Source organism: Lepus europaeus, chromosome 1, assembly GCF_033115175.1.
Source record: "Lepus europaeus isolate LE1 chromosome 1, mLepTim1.pri, whole genome shotgun sequence".
NCBI classification, from domain to species: Eukaryota; Metazoa; Chordata; class Mammalia; order Lagomorpha; family Leporidae; genus Lepus; species Lepus europaeus.
In genome coordinates this window covers 13,163,943-13,176,771 of record NC_084827.1, presented here as the reverse complement: position 1 = coordinate 13,176,771, position 12,829 = coordinate 13,163,943, and the positions used below count along the sequence as shown (strand labels likewise).

Here is a 12,829-nt window from a genome sequence, read left to right as displayed (position 1 = left end):
GTGGAGCAGCTGGGTCGCCAACCAGTGCCCTGAAGGGATGCCAGCACTGCAGGTGGAGGCTTAACCAACTACGCCACAGTACTGGCCTTCCACTGGTAAATTCTACCAAGCATTTAAGGAAAAAATAATAATATTTCTATAATCTTAAAGAAAATGAAAAGAGATGGCAAGACATTTCAGCTCACTCTGAAGTGAGCATTACTTTGATTCTAAAACTAGACAAAGATGTTATAAGAAAAGAATATTAGGTACTCTGGGAGTTTAAAGTAGAATTGTGGGTCTTTGACCATGCAAACTTTATTCTTCACTGATTGACAAATGTATACACATAAATGATTTACATGTGTCTATGTAACACCCATTCACAAAAATATAAAATATGCCTTATCTACTACTTACCCAGGACTTCAATTTTTTTACTGAAGTACTCCAAATTACAAAGAAAAATAATACATGTTTCCTTGAGTTTGAAGATAGAATCCTTACTAAATAGCTAAAGAAAAATTTTTCTCAAAGCAGTATTTTACTTTATAAATTTATACAACTATATCTGCATGAATATGAACACATATATGCATATGTAAATGTAGAGTCTGTATTAACATCAGTCATAACCCAGATCCATACCTATTGCTCCCCTAGTCTTCTTCACAATGGATGCTTCAGGAATTTGGGCCACATTTATTTATGGCTTAGAATAACTCTCTCGAAGACAGTTGACTATTCTAGTTTAAAAAGCAGAATACTCTAAAATCTACTTCTAATGTCAGACATATACTATAATTACTGATTCTATACTGCTTGCTTCTCTTGAGATTTACAAACCACTAAGCAAATAAAGGGTAGATTGCGGAGCCGGCGCCATGGCTCACTTGGTTAATCCTCTGCCTGCGGCACCGGCATCCCATATGGGTGGCGAGGTTCTAGTCCTGGTTGCTACTCTTCCAGTCCAGCTCTCTGCCGTGGCCCGGGAGGGCAGTGGAGGATGGCCCAAGTGCTTGGGCGCCTGCACCCGCGTGAGAGACCAGGAGAAGCACCTGGCTCCTGACTTCGGATTGGCACAGCGCCAGCCGTAGAGGCCATTTGGGGGGGGTGAACCAAGGGAAGGAAGACCTTTCTCTCTGTCTCACTCTCTCTCACTAACTCTGTCAAATAAAAATTAAAAAAAAAAAAATAGATTGCAAAGGCTTTTGTGTGTCTACCAGTTTTCTAGGTAGAGTTTGTCACTTTTCATCAGATTCTCAAGGGGACTGTAACTTCTGAGAAGTTAGGAACCCCTTCCTCTATTAGAATGCATCTTCCCTAGTGATCTGAATCTCATCTATCTTTCACTGTCAATGTAAGTTGCACTTTGATGAAGAGAGGCTTTATTAAGTGGTGGAAATAACACCAGACAGGAGACATACTAGGCTCCAAGTCACCTGTTACTAGTCACACTGTGGCATTATCAAGTTTGGTGGACCCTCAGTTTACTTACTGTAAAATCAGTGGCTGGAGGGGGTGATCTCTGAAATCGGTTTCTCTCTTTTTTTTACCCTTTGTTTTCTGTGCTCTTTTACATGCTAAAGACATCTGGTGACCATGTCAACCTATGATTTCTCCCCTTTCTCTCTTACATTATAGCATTCTAGACTGAGGAAACACATTTTTCTGTACTTCTGGCTATGAAAAGAAAGTAGTTTCAAAGACTGCTGAAAATAGTGTTGAAAACCGCCACAATAGTACACACACTTTTCTATATAAATTGGATAAAGCAAGATAGTTTAACAGAACATGAATCAAGTAAAAAAATTATATACAAATATTTCAAAGTCAAAAATTTTTTTTTTTAAATGTACTATTGAAGATAGCATTGTGGCACAATGGGTTAAGTTGCCACCTACAATGCCAGCATCCCATATCAGCACCAGTTTGAGTCTTGGCTGTTCCTCATCCCATCCAGCTCTCTGCTGATGGCCTGGGAAAGCCAAGGAAGTTAGCCCAAGTCCTTGGGCCCCTGTGCCCATGTGGGAAACCCAGAGGAAGCTCTTGGCTTTGGCCTGGCATGGCCCTGGCCACTGTGGCCATTTGGGGAGTGAACCAGTGCTTGGAAGCACGCGCTCTCTAGTTCCATCTCTCGGTAAAATCTACCTTTCAAATATAAAAATAAATTTAAAAAAAACGTATTATTGCTCTGAGTTTTTTTTTTTTCTAACAAGAGTAGGCATAGCCTTGTCTAGACTGTTGAGGAACAACTTACTATTTTATTCCTTTTAGTATTTTTGTTGTTGTTGTTGCTCTGTTTGTTCTACATAAGACCACTGGTTGAACTCTGTAATCAACGCACAATCATTCTTAGGCGTTTAAAATTAACAGAGAAGTGATCTCTGTTAAACATAGGAGTGGGAATAAGAGAGGGAGGAGATACATAGGTTGGCACATGCTCACTTGGACTTACCTCCAATGGTGGAACTAGAAATGTGCCAGGGGATTTCAAATCAATCTTACCAAGGAGGCAGGTACCAATACCAGCGCACTTGGTAAAGTGATAAGTATAAATACACAACCGATCAAAAAGATAGGGTATGTGTCGAAGAGATTTCACAAATAAGACCAGTGTAAGCAAATAATGAAGGATAGAATTAAAAGGGAGAGAATGATCCTGCGGGGGAAGCAGGACGCACAGCAGACTCATAGAATGGCAAATGCCCAAAACAGCACTCCTGCCTCAGAATCAACCCTTGGGACATTCGGATCTGGCTAAAAGGTCCATGAGAGTCTCACAGGCATGGAAAGCCATGACACGGTGGCAAAAAACAATCTAAATGAAAGACCCTGGTGAACAAGACCCCAGCAGAAGGAACAGGCCATCAAGGAGAGAGGTGCCTTTCTCTGAAGGGAGGAAGGAACCTCCACTGTGACACGGCCTTGACTAAACAAGTTCAGAGTTGGTGAACTCAAGGGGCTTCCATAGCCTAGACAGCTCATAGCAAGAGTCTCGGGTGATTGCTGACGTCATAAATAAGAGTGCCAATTGTTAAATCAACAACAGGAGTCACTGGGTAAATGCTCCCCACGTAGGATCTCTGTCCTTAATGTGTTTTACTATGAAACTTAAAAACACTACTAGTCGAACAAAAAACAAACAAACAAAAAAGAGTAGGCATAGGGGGCCAGCGGCATTGTGACAGAGAAGGTAAAGCCATCTTTGATGCCAGCATCCCATTTGGGTGCAGGTTAGAGTCCTGGTTGTTCTACTTCCAATCTGGTTCCCCACTAATGGTCTGGGAAGAGCAGCAGAAGATGGTCCAAGTGTCTGGGTCCATGCCACTCATATGGGAGACCCGGATAAAGCTCCTGGCTTTTCAACCTGAACCAGTCCTTGCTGTTGCAGTCATCTGGGAAGTGAACCAGCAGATGGAGGATCTCTCTCTCTCTAACCCTTTCACATAAAGAAATAAACCATTAAAAAAAAATGAGTAGGCATGGAATTAAAAGATGATGAAACACAGTACTGGAAAAAGATACTATTTATAATTAGACTTAATTCAACATTTATTATGCTTACTGTAAGTTGGGCACTGTGTTACTTTTGTGGGATAAAACAGGAAGGAAGTCTCACCCTGATTCTCAATTTATTGTCTTCTGGAGAAGGAAACATGTAAATACATGAATGACATTTAGTTGGGTGTCACAGGAATAGTATACTAAACAGAAAATACAATGAAGGGGATGCTTTATAGCTTTAACTCACAGACAATCCATCTCTTACTGTGCTTTACCTGTTTTTGTTTTATTTTTCAATTTGAGAGGCAGAGAAAGAAAGGAATAGCGTGCACTTCCTTCTGTTCCCTCTACTTCCCAAATGCCCATAACAGTCTGGGCTTAGAGTTGGGAATCCATTTACTTGAGCCATCACCAGTGCCTCCCAGGGTTTGCAATCATGAAGCTGGAGTCAGGAGTCAAGGCCAGGTATCAAACCCAGGAACTCTGATGTAGGACATGGGTGTCTTCACCAGAATCTTAATTACTAGGCTAAAGGCCCACCACATGATTTAACTTTTGATATATTTGTATCTTTTTAAAAAATTATTTGAGGGGCTGGTGCTGTGGCGTAGTGGATAAAGACGCCACCTGCAGTGCCGGCATCTCATATGGGCACCAGTCAAGTTCCAACTGCTGCACTTCCGATCCAGCTCTCTGCTGTGGCCTGGAAAAGCAGTAGAGGATGGCCCAAGTCCTTGGACACCTGCACCCACTTGGGAGACCCAGAAGAAGCTCCTGGCTTTGGATTGGCGTAGCTCCGGCCATTTGGGGAGTGAACCAGCAGATGGAAGACCTCTCCCTCTCCTTGCCGCTGCCTTTCAAATAAAATAAAAAACTGTCACAAAAAATTATTTGAAAGGCAGAGTGACAGAGACAAAGATCTTGCATCTGTTGTTTCACTTCCGGAATGGCTGCCATGGTTTGGGGCTTAGCCAGGCCAAAGCAAGGAGCCTGGAACACCCACGTGGCAGGGGCCCAAACACTAGGACCATCTTCTGCTGCTTTCCCATGCTCATTAGCAGGGAGCTGGATTGGAAGCAGAGCAGCTGGAACTGGCACTCATATATGGGCTGCTGGCACTGCAGGTGGCCTAAACTGCTGTGCCACACAACTGGCCCCATAGATGCATTTATATCTGATGTTACTGGATTTTAAATGTCTTTAGGGGTGAGACATACTTTTATTTCTAAACAATGACTCATATTGTTCTTTTAAATCTCAGTAACAATTTGCTGTGATTACTGATTGATTATGAAAGTGAAATATAAAATGCTAAATTAAGAAATAGTACTTATTCGATACAGTGTCAATGGATTTGGAGTGTGGATATGTATGCACATGTGTGTCTGCGAGGACATGGATGAAGAATCAATCTTATTATGATGTACAGAATTTCCACAGGCCAACTGGAAATACAGCAGGTTCGAATTTGTGAGTACCAACTACACAGTGCTGATGTCATTCTTCTCTGAAACAAATGCAAAGTGCCTAACATGTAGTAAGTACTCAATACATGTCAATGATTATTATTTTTATTAAGTTATCCTTTATATAGCTTTTTCTACCCAATTTCTCCATCTTTGTCAATTCAAAAAGTCAATAAATCTAATAAAATAAGTAGTTAAGAATGGTCATGCCATTCTTCACTCAAAAATGGCTCCATTTAATTGAGTAGAAGATCCTCACTGTAACACACAATGTATCTTTAATTCAATACCGATTTCCACTCTGGCCCTTTTACTCCCACAGTCACACTGCCTCACACACCAGTGCTTTCTCACTTCTGAGAAATTTCATGTGGCCTTTCTTTGGTACCATTATCCCCCTTTCATTAATGTCTTGAGCTACTAAGAACAAACAATATCTATGAGGGTAGATGAGATCTACAAGGATACTTTAAAAAGTATTTTGGAGCCAAAATTTTCTTTCAGTGAAAAAAAAAAAAGTTTTCATAGTATGTAGAAAATGTGTATTGTGAAAAATCTATTTACGGGTGCCAAAATATTTTAACATCAAAATATACTCATTTTTAATTCTATTTTTTCTAAAAAGTTTTTGAAGCACCCTCATATTTTTTGCATAAAGCTTTTATCAGACACTCGTTCCCCCCATACTCTTGCTGTGTAATTCCATCTTTTTAATACTCCCAATCCTTGTTTATATGACTCTTACTAGATTTTTCTTTGCTCAAGGAGGTCTTTGTTATTTATGTACTTCAATAAAACTCAATTAAAAAAGGAAATATCCTATTTACATATTGCCTATAACATTTATGGGTGATCTGTGTAGAGAAATTCAATGTTAATGAACTACTGTAGTCATTTATACCATTTTTGTCATACTGAATAACCTGTTACTTACCAACTACCATTTCACAGAGAATTATTTTTAAAATATTACTACAGTGTCTGAAAGTCACAGAATCTCAGTGTTGGAAAAGACTGAATGCCATCTAATTCAACTGTCTATTGTGTTTCAGTTCCTGCTTGTGTATGCACAACCTATATCCCAATGTCTCTAATGAAAGGCAACTCAGGACCCTGGCTGTTCTACCTGGTGGAAAATTCACTGTTTACTGGTTTTGGTTTTATCCTTGCTGGACACGTGGAACTAAGTTTCTACTGTCCCATTAGATTGTGTTTAGCTGCCACATCACACTGTAACAAAAAACTAAATATTTTCTACATGATTTGTTGTTGGCTATCCTGAACTTTAGTCACTGATTTTTCTTTATATACATTTGTTCTTTAATATTAATTACCATTAAATTTCACCTTAAACTAGTTACATTTTCCCAGATAATGATTAAGTCCTTTCTAGATTCTGATTCAAAGGAATTTTAATAAGAACTCATAATCCCCTTTCAATTATACCTAACTTAGTTATGGTCATCCAGAACATTGATAAAAATATTAAATAAGACAAGACTTAGGAATGAGCCCTACTAGTGTACAAAAAACTTCCTTCAGTTTGCTAAATACAGACAGGTAGTATCCTTGGGTATTACCATTCTAATAGTCTCAAGTGTAGTTCAGGAATTAGGCAAACTTTTCTAAAAGGAAGAACATCTGGGGCCAATGTGGTACCCCAGTTAAGCCACTGCCTGTAGCACCAGCATCCCATATCCCTTTTTCAACCTAGCTCCCTGGTAATGCAGTAGGGAAGGCACTGGATGGCGGCCCAAGTGCATAGGCCCCTGCCACCCACATGGAAGACTGGATGGAGTTTTGGGCTGGCCTGGTCACAGCCATCGTGGCCATTTGGAAAGTAAATCAGTGGATGGAAGATCTCTCTCTCTCTCTCTCAAACTCTGCCTAGAAAGAGGAAGAATGACCTAATTCATAACATTTTTATCCAACCATCCTTTCTCCTCATTTATCACTAAAATATACAAATTTTAATGAATCTGAGACTTCCTTTGTAACGGCCCAGGAACTGCATAAAAAGGAAATTAGTACAGCGTGACTTATTTCGAAGCGACCCACTGATAAGTGTTACGAATCACCCCACGGCCATATTTAAAGTCACTCATGTTCATTAAATAAAATTGGGAAAGTAAGAGATGCTGCTTTTACTGAGTCCCACCACCCAAAATGCAATCATTATTACTACTCTGCTGTACCTGTTTAAAAGACTGTACTCAAATTATATGCTTTTTAATATTAGATAATCTTACTGTTCTTAAAAACTGCACCTGGGCTGGTGCTGTGGTGCAGCGTGTTAAAACTCCAAACTGCAGTGCCAGCATCCCATATGCGCACTGGTTCAAGTCCTAGCTGCACTTCTTCTGATCCAGCTCCCTGCCAATGCGCCTGGGAAGGCAGCGGAGGATGGTCCAAATCTTTGGGAGACCTGGAAGAAGTTCCTGGCTTCAGATCAGCTCAGTTCCAGATGTTGCGGTCATCTGGGGAGTGAACCAGCGGATGGAAGACCTCTCTCTCTCTCTACCTCTCTGTAACTCTTTCAAATAAATAAATAACAAAAAAAACTTGCATCGTATTTCATTAAGTAACTGTACCGTATCTTCAGTTTAGACCTGTAGATTCATACCAAATGCCCTGTAACAGTGAAGTTCTTATTTTATAGGGCATAACAATATCCTATTTCATCAATTCTAAAATATACATTTTTCTGTATTTCAACATGTCTGAAATGGGTCCAAAAATAGAAAAATATTTTAGTATTTTGCCTTGGGGAAGTTATCCATGGGTTGACTGCATGCTTTGTATTAACACTAACCATCACTGCGTATGCCTGGTTTTGCTTCAGAAACAAATATATCAGGGTCAAGATGATAGAATATTAAATATAGAATTAGATTATGCTCAATTTAGAAAATATAAAATGGTGAGATTCACCAAAAGTAAGTCCTGCCAAAATATGTTCAGGAAAATTTGGGTGAATGTGCCATCCACTATTTTTAATCCAGAAGGTAAAAGAAATCAAATACTAAATAGTGTCTCAGATCTAATTTCCAAGAAGGATACTATCGGCCATACTCCTTAGAGTTCAATCTATACCAGCTGGCTATCATCAAGTGAGTTATTTAACAGCTGTACAACAAAGGACGATTTCCCTACTTTGTCAGTAACTATTATTCAGGAGAACATCTGCTTTTCTTAAGATCAAGCTAGGCGCTGGCCTTCTGACTTAGTGGGTAAAACTGCTGCCTATAATGCCAGTATCTCATATGGGCACTGCTTTGTGTCCCAGCTGCAATACTTCTGATCCAGCTCCCTGCTAATGGCTTGGGAAAAGCTGTCCCAAGTATCTGGGGCCCTACATCCACACCTGGAAGAAGTTCCTAGCTTTGGCCTGGCCCAGCACTAGCCATTGTGGCTATCTGGGGAGCGAAAGATCTGAGGATCTTTCAAAATAAATTAATAAATCTTTTTAAAAAAGATTAATAAATCTTTCAATAAATTCAATTTAAAAAATTCATTAATTATTAAATAAATCTTTTAACTTTCAAAATAAATTAATAAATTTTAAAAAAGATTTAAAAATCTTTTAAAAAAAGATTTAAAAAATCAAACTAAACTAAATCTATTTTCTTTTCTAAAGATTTATTTATCTGAGAGGTAGAGTTACAGAGAGAGGGAGAGACAGAGAAAGATCTTCCATCCACTGGTTTATTCCCCAAATGGCCGCAATGGCTGGAGCTAGGCCTGTAGGAAGCCAGGAGCTTCCTCTGGGTCTCCCAAGCACTTGGACCATCTTCCACTGCTTTCCCATGTCATAGCAGAGAGCTGGCTCAGAAGAGGAACAGCCAGGACATGAATCAGCGCTGGTGTGGGATGCAGGTGCTGCAGCAGAGGCTAATTAGGCTACTACACACAGTGCCTACTTCTATTGCATTATTTCTGCCTCATCACAACAGAATGAAATTAAACTAATCATAATTTTACATTTAATGTCGCGTTTTATATTAGTATTTTACTCTAAGACATTTTATTCTAATATCAAATTGGCTATTCACTTTTATAAACCATTAGCTGACAGTTTATAAAGTTTCAGGCATTGTGGTAAGCATCAAAGATCGTGATGAAAATGGAGTCACTTCCAACAAGTAATTTGTAGCCATAAAGGATAAGACAAGAAGCAAACTACTTTTAATGTTATATGATTTAAAGGTTCCAAGTCTGATTTGGGAACAAAGAAAAGGATACCTATTTCAGCCTGGGAGGGGTCTTGTTAAGCTACCAAGAAGATAAAGCTTGGGATCAAGTGAACATGTGAACATTTTGTATTTTTTTCCCCCAAAGAAACCTTTTATTTAATGGGTACAAATTCCCTAAGTACTTTAGGAATATAGTGATTCTTTCTACCACACCCCCACTCCCACCCCTCTTCTTCCTCCCTTTCCCATTCTCAGTGCTATTCTGCATTAAGATTCGTTTATACACAGAAGACCAACTCTATACTAGGTAAAGATTTCAACAATTCACTCATACACACACATACACTGAGTACAAGTTTTACAGTTAATTCTAATACAACTCATTGAGGATAGAAGTCTTGCATGAGAAGTGCACAGTGACTCCTGTTAATTTAACAATTAACACTCTTATGTATGATGTCAGTGACCACCTGAGGCTCTTGACATGAGCTGCCAAGATTATGGAAGCCTTTTGAGTCCACAATCTCCACCAGTATTTAGATAAGGCCATAAGCAAAGTAGAAGTTCTCTCCTCCCTTCAGAGAAAAGTACATCTTTCTCTGATGTTCAGTTCTTTCCAGTGGGGTCTCTCTCATAGAGTTCCATCATGAATGAAATTTTTCTCCACAGTGTCTTGGCTTTCCACACCTGAAATGCTCTCATGGCCTTTTCATCCAGACCAGAATGCCTTAAGGGCTGATTCTGAGGTCAGAGTGCTATTTAAAGCAACTGTCATTCTATGAGTCAGCTGTGTGGACTGCTTCCCATGTTGGAACATTCCCTCCTTTTTAATTCTATTATTTTCACCAGAAACTTGATCTTATTTGTATGATCCCTTTCACACTTAATCCTATCTATATGATCACTTTAACACTTAATATGGTCACTTTAACACTATATTTGGCATTTTTTCCACCCACCTTAATGGGATTTGGGGTCCCATGGCAAGTTTTTAAACTGTACCCTTAGAATTAAGTCTGTAGGAATGTATGCAGAACTACACAGCTTTACAGTTACAAACTTCCTCCTCTCTCTCTCATTCCCACTTTTTTAACTGAGATTTATCTTTAATTGACTTTATAGACATATGATTAGCTGTGTTAAGACAAAGGCTGTTCAAGTCATTGATTCTCAAAGTGTCAATTTCACTTCTACCTATTTCCTTTAGGTGGTCTGTTAGTTATCACCAATTAGGGAGAACACACAGTATTTGTCCCTTTGGGACTGGCTTATTTCACTAAGTATGCTGTTTTCCAGATTCATCCATTTTGTTGCAAACGACCGGATTTCATTTTTTTTCCTTACTGCTATGTAGTATTCCATAGAATACATTTCTATTTTCTACATCTGAACATGTTCCATTTTATTAAAAAATGTATTTTTATTTGAAAGGCAGTGTGACAGGGGATGGAGTGTGGGGAAAGGATAGAGAGAGGGAGAGATTCATTCCCACATGCCTATAAGAGCCAGGGCTGGGCCAGGCTGAAGCCAAGAGCTGGGAACACCATCTGGATCTCTCACACAGGTAAACGAAAATAAACGTTGGGGAAAATAATTTAAAAAGACCCAAGTATGCAGAAGTAAAAGCTCTCTGCATTATAGACAAAATTCAGCAGAAACTCCCCTTCTCAAATTATTACAGTTTTTCAGTTTGTCTTACAATGATAAAGCTAACTAGTCAAAACCACATTAGCATTACAGCAAATTATCAAGACTATTCTCATATTTTTAAACTATCTACAACACTAAATTCTAGAGGACTGTAGAGACAAGTTATCTACAGTTATGCTTTCTGGAAATGGATAGAGATCACATATAATCCGCTGAGGTGAGTTAACACTAACACAAATGAAAGGTATAGAAGGTATTTGTTAAACTCATTGCAGGTAGGCAGGTTTAGGAATCTCTGATCTAAAGTTAGGAAAGAATACATTATGAGTCAAGCATATTCAATTCCAAAAGCAAGTCAATATGTGAAAAGGTAACCACAAGAATCAGCCAGTCAGAACATACCACTCATGCTGCCTTGACATTAGGGGGAGCTGGGAAGAGCACCTTCAGCCTTTTGGTGTAGCAGCTCTCCAATTTTGGTTTTAGGATTCTGTAGAGCTTTTCTTTATATGGGTTATATCTATTGATGACACTACTTCACAAAGCTCACAGAAAAATGGAATTAAATTTGAAATTTGAAAAATTAAAATTTAAAAAAAATTTGAAAATTTTCAAATTTTGAGTTATTTCACAATAGGAACTTTCCTTCTTAAATTTTTTCAAGAATATTCTATCAAGTTAGCAATTAAAGTGGGAAAACTTTCATTTTCTTTTTCTAAAGAAAGGCAGAAGCAGAGAGAGAAAGATTGAGAGAGATATTTTTCATTTATTGGTTCACTTCCCAAATGGCCACAGTAGCTGGAGCTGGGCCAATGTGAAGCCAAGAGCTTCTTCCAGGTCTCCCATTTGAGTGCAGAGGGCAAAGGAGTTGTGCCATCTTCCACTGCTTTCCCAGGTGCATTAGCAGACAGCTAGATTGGAAGTAGAGCAGCCGGAACTTGAACCCATATGGGATGCCAGTGCTGCAGGTGGTGGCTTTTACCTGCTTATGCCATAGCACTGGCACCAAACTTTTCCTTTTCAAATTAATCTATTTAGAAATAACAAAATCCCATTTTAATACAATTTTTAAAAATTTTTTCAAAAAGAAGTCAGAAAGGTGGCACTGTATTAAATGTCTTGCAAATCTCAATTTCTCTTGATTTTGTAAAATCATGCATTGATCATAAAAAAAATACTGCTTTGTTGAATTATGCTTATCTTCCAAATGTTGACAAGTTTCTTTACATAATACTAAAAATCATTCATTAATATAACTTTCTTTTTTTTAAAAAAAGATTTATTTATTTGAAAGTCAGAGTTATACAGAGAGAAAAGGAGAGGCAGAGAGACAGGAAGGTCTTCCATCTGTTGGTTCACTCCCCAACTGGCCGTACCGGCGGGAGCTGCAACAATCCAAAGCCAGGAACCAGAAGCTTCCTCTGGGTCTCCCAAACACGTGCAGGGACCCAAGGACTTGGGCCATCTTCTACTACTTTCCCAAGGCCATAACAGAGAGCTGGATCGAAGTGGAGCAGCTGGGAATTGAACTGGCGCCCATACAGGATGCTGGCACTGCAGGCAGCAGCATTCCCCGCTATGCCAAAGTGCCAGTCCCCATTAATGTAACTTTCAATATCATCAGAAAAGGCTTTAAAGTTACTGGGACACCATCAAGCTCAAAATGGCAGACAAATGTTCCAAAACTGAACTTTTGTCTTGAGAGCTCCAACTGTATCATCGGTAACAAAAACTATTATTTTTCTTAAAATGACAGGGTTCTGAGAAACTGTCAAATATACAAGTACGAATAACAAAATCTATAATTTGCCAGTTGGCTTTTCAAATAAAAATAAAAAAGAAAAGCAGCCAGTTCAGACCACAACTGCAATAATTGCAGGAGTACTTTCTATTTCCTCACACACAGTATTAAAACATGTGTTCCAGAATCAAATTTAATAAAAGTGCACTTTCACTGCTTCATTAGGGCATTCTCAAGTGAGACTAGCACATTTTACATCTGGACATGTGTGGGAGTGAAGCTCACATCTAGCT

At 38.9% G+C, this 12,829-nt stretch overlaps 1 protein-coding gene across 1 annotated transcript in view; it reads right to left on the bottom strand.

Moving 5' to 3' along the window:
* MTPN (myotrophin) overlaps positions 1-12,829 on the bottom strand; it is a 55,475-nt gene that overhangs the window by 27,774 nt on the left and 14,872 nt on the right. The window lies entirely within an intron of this gene.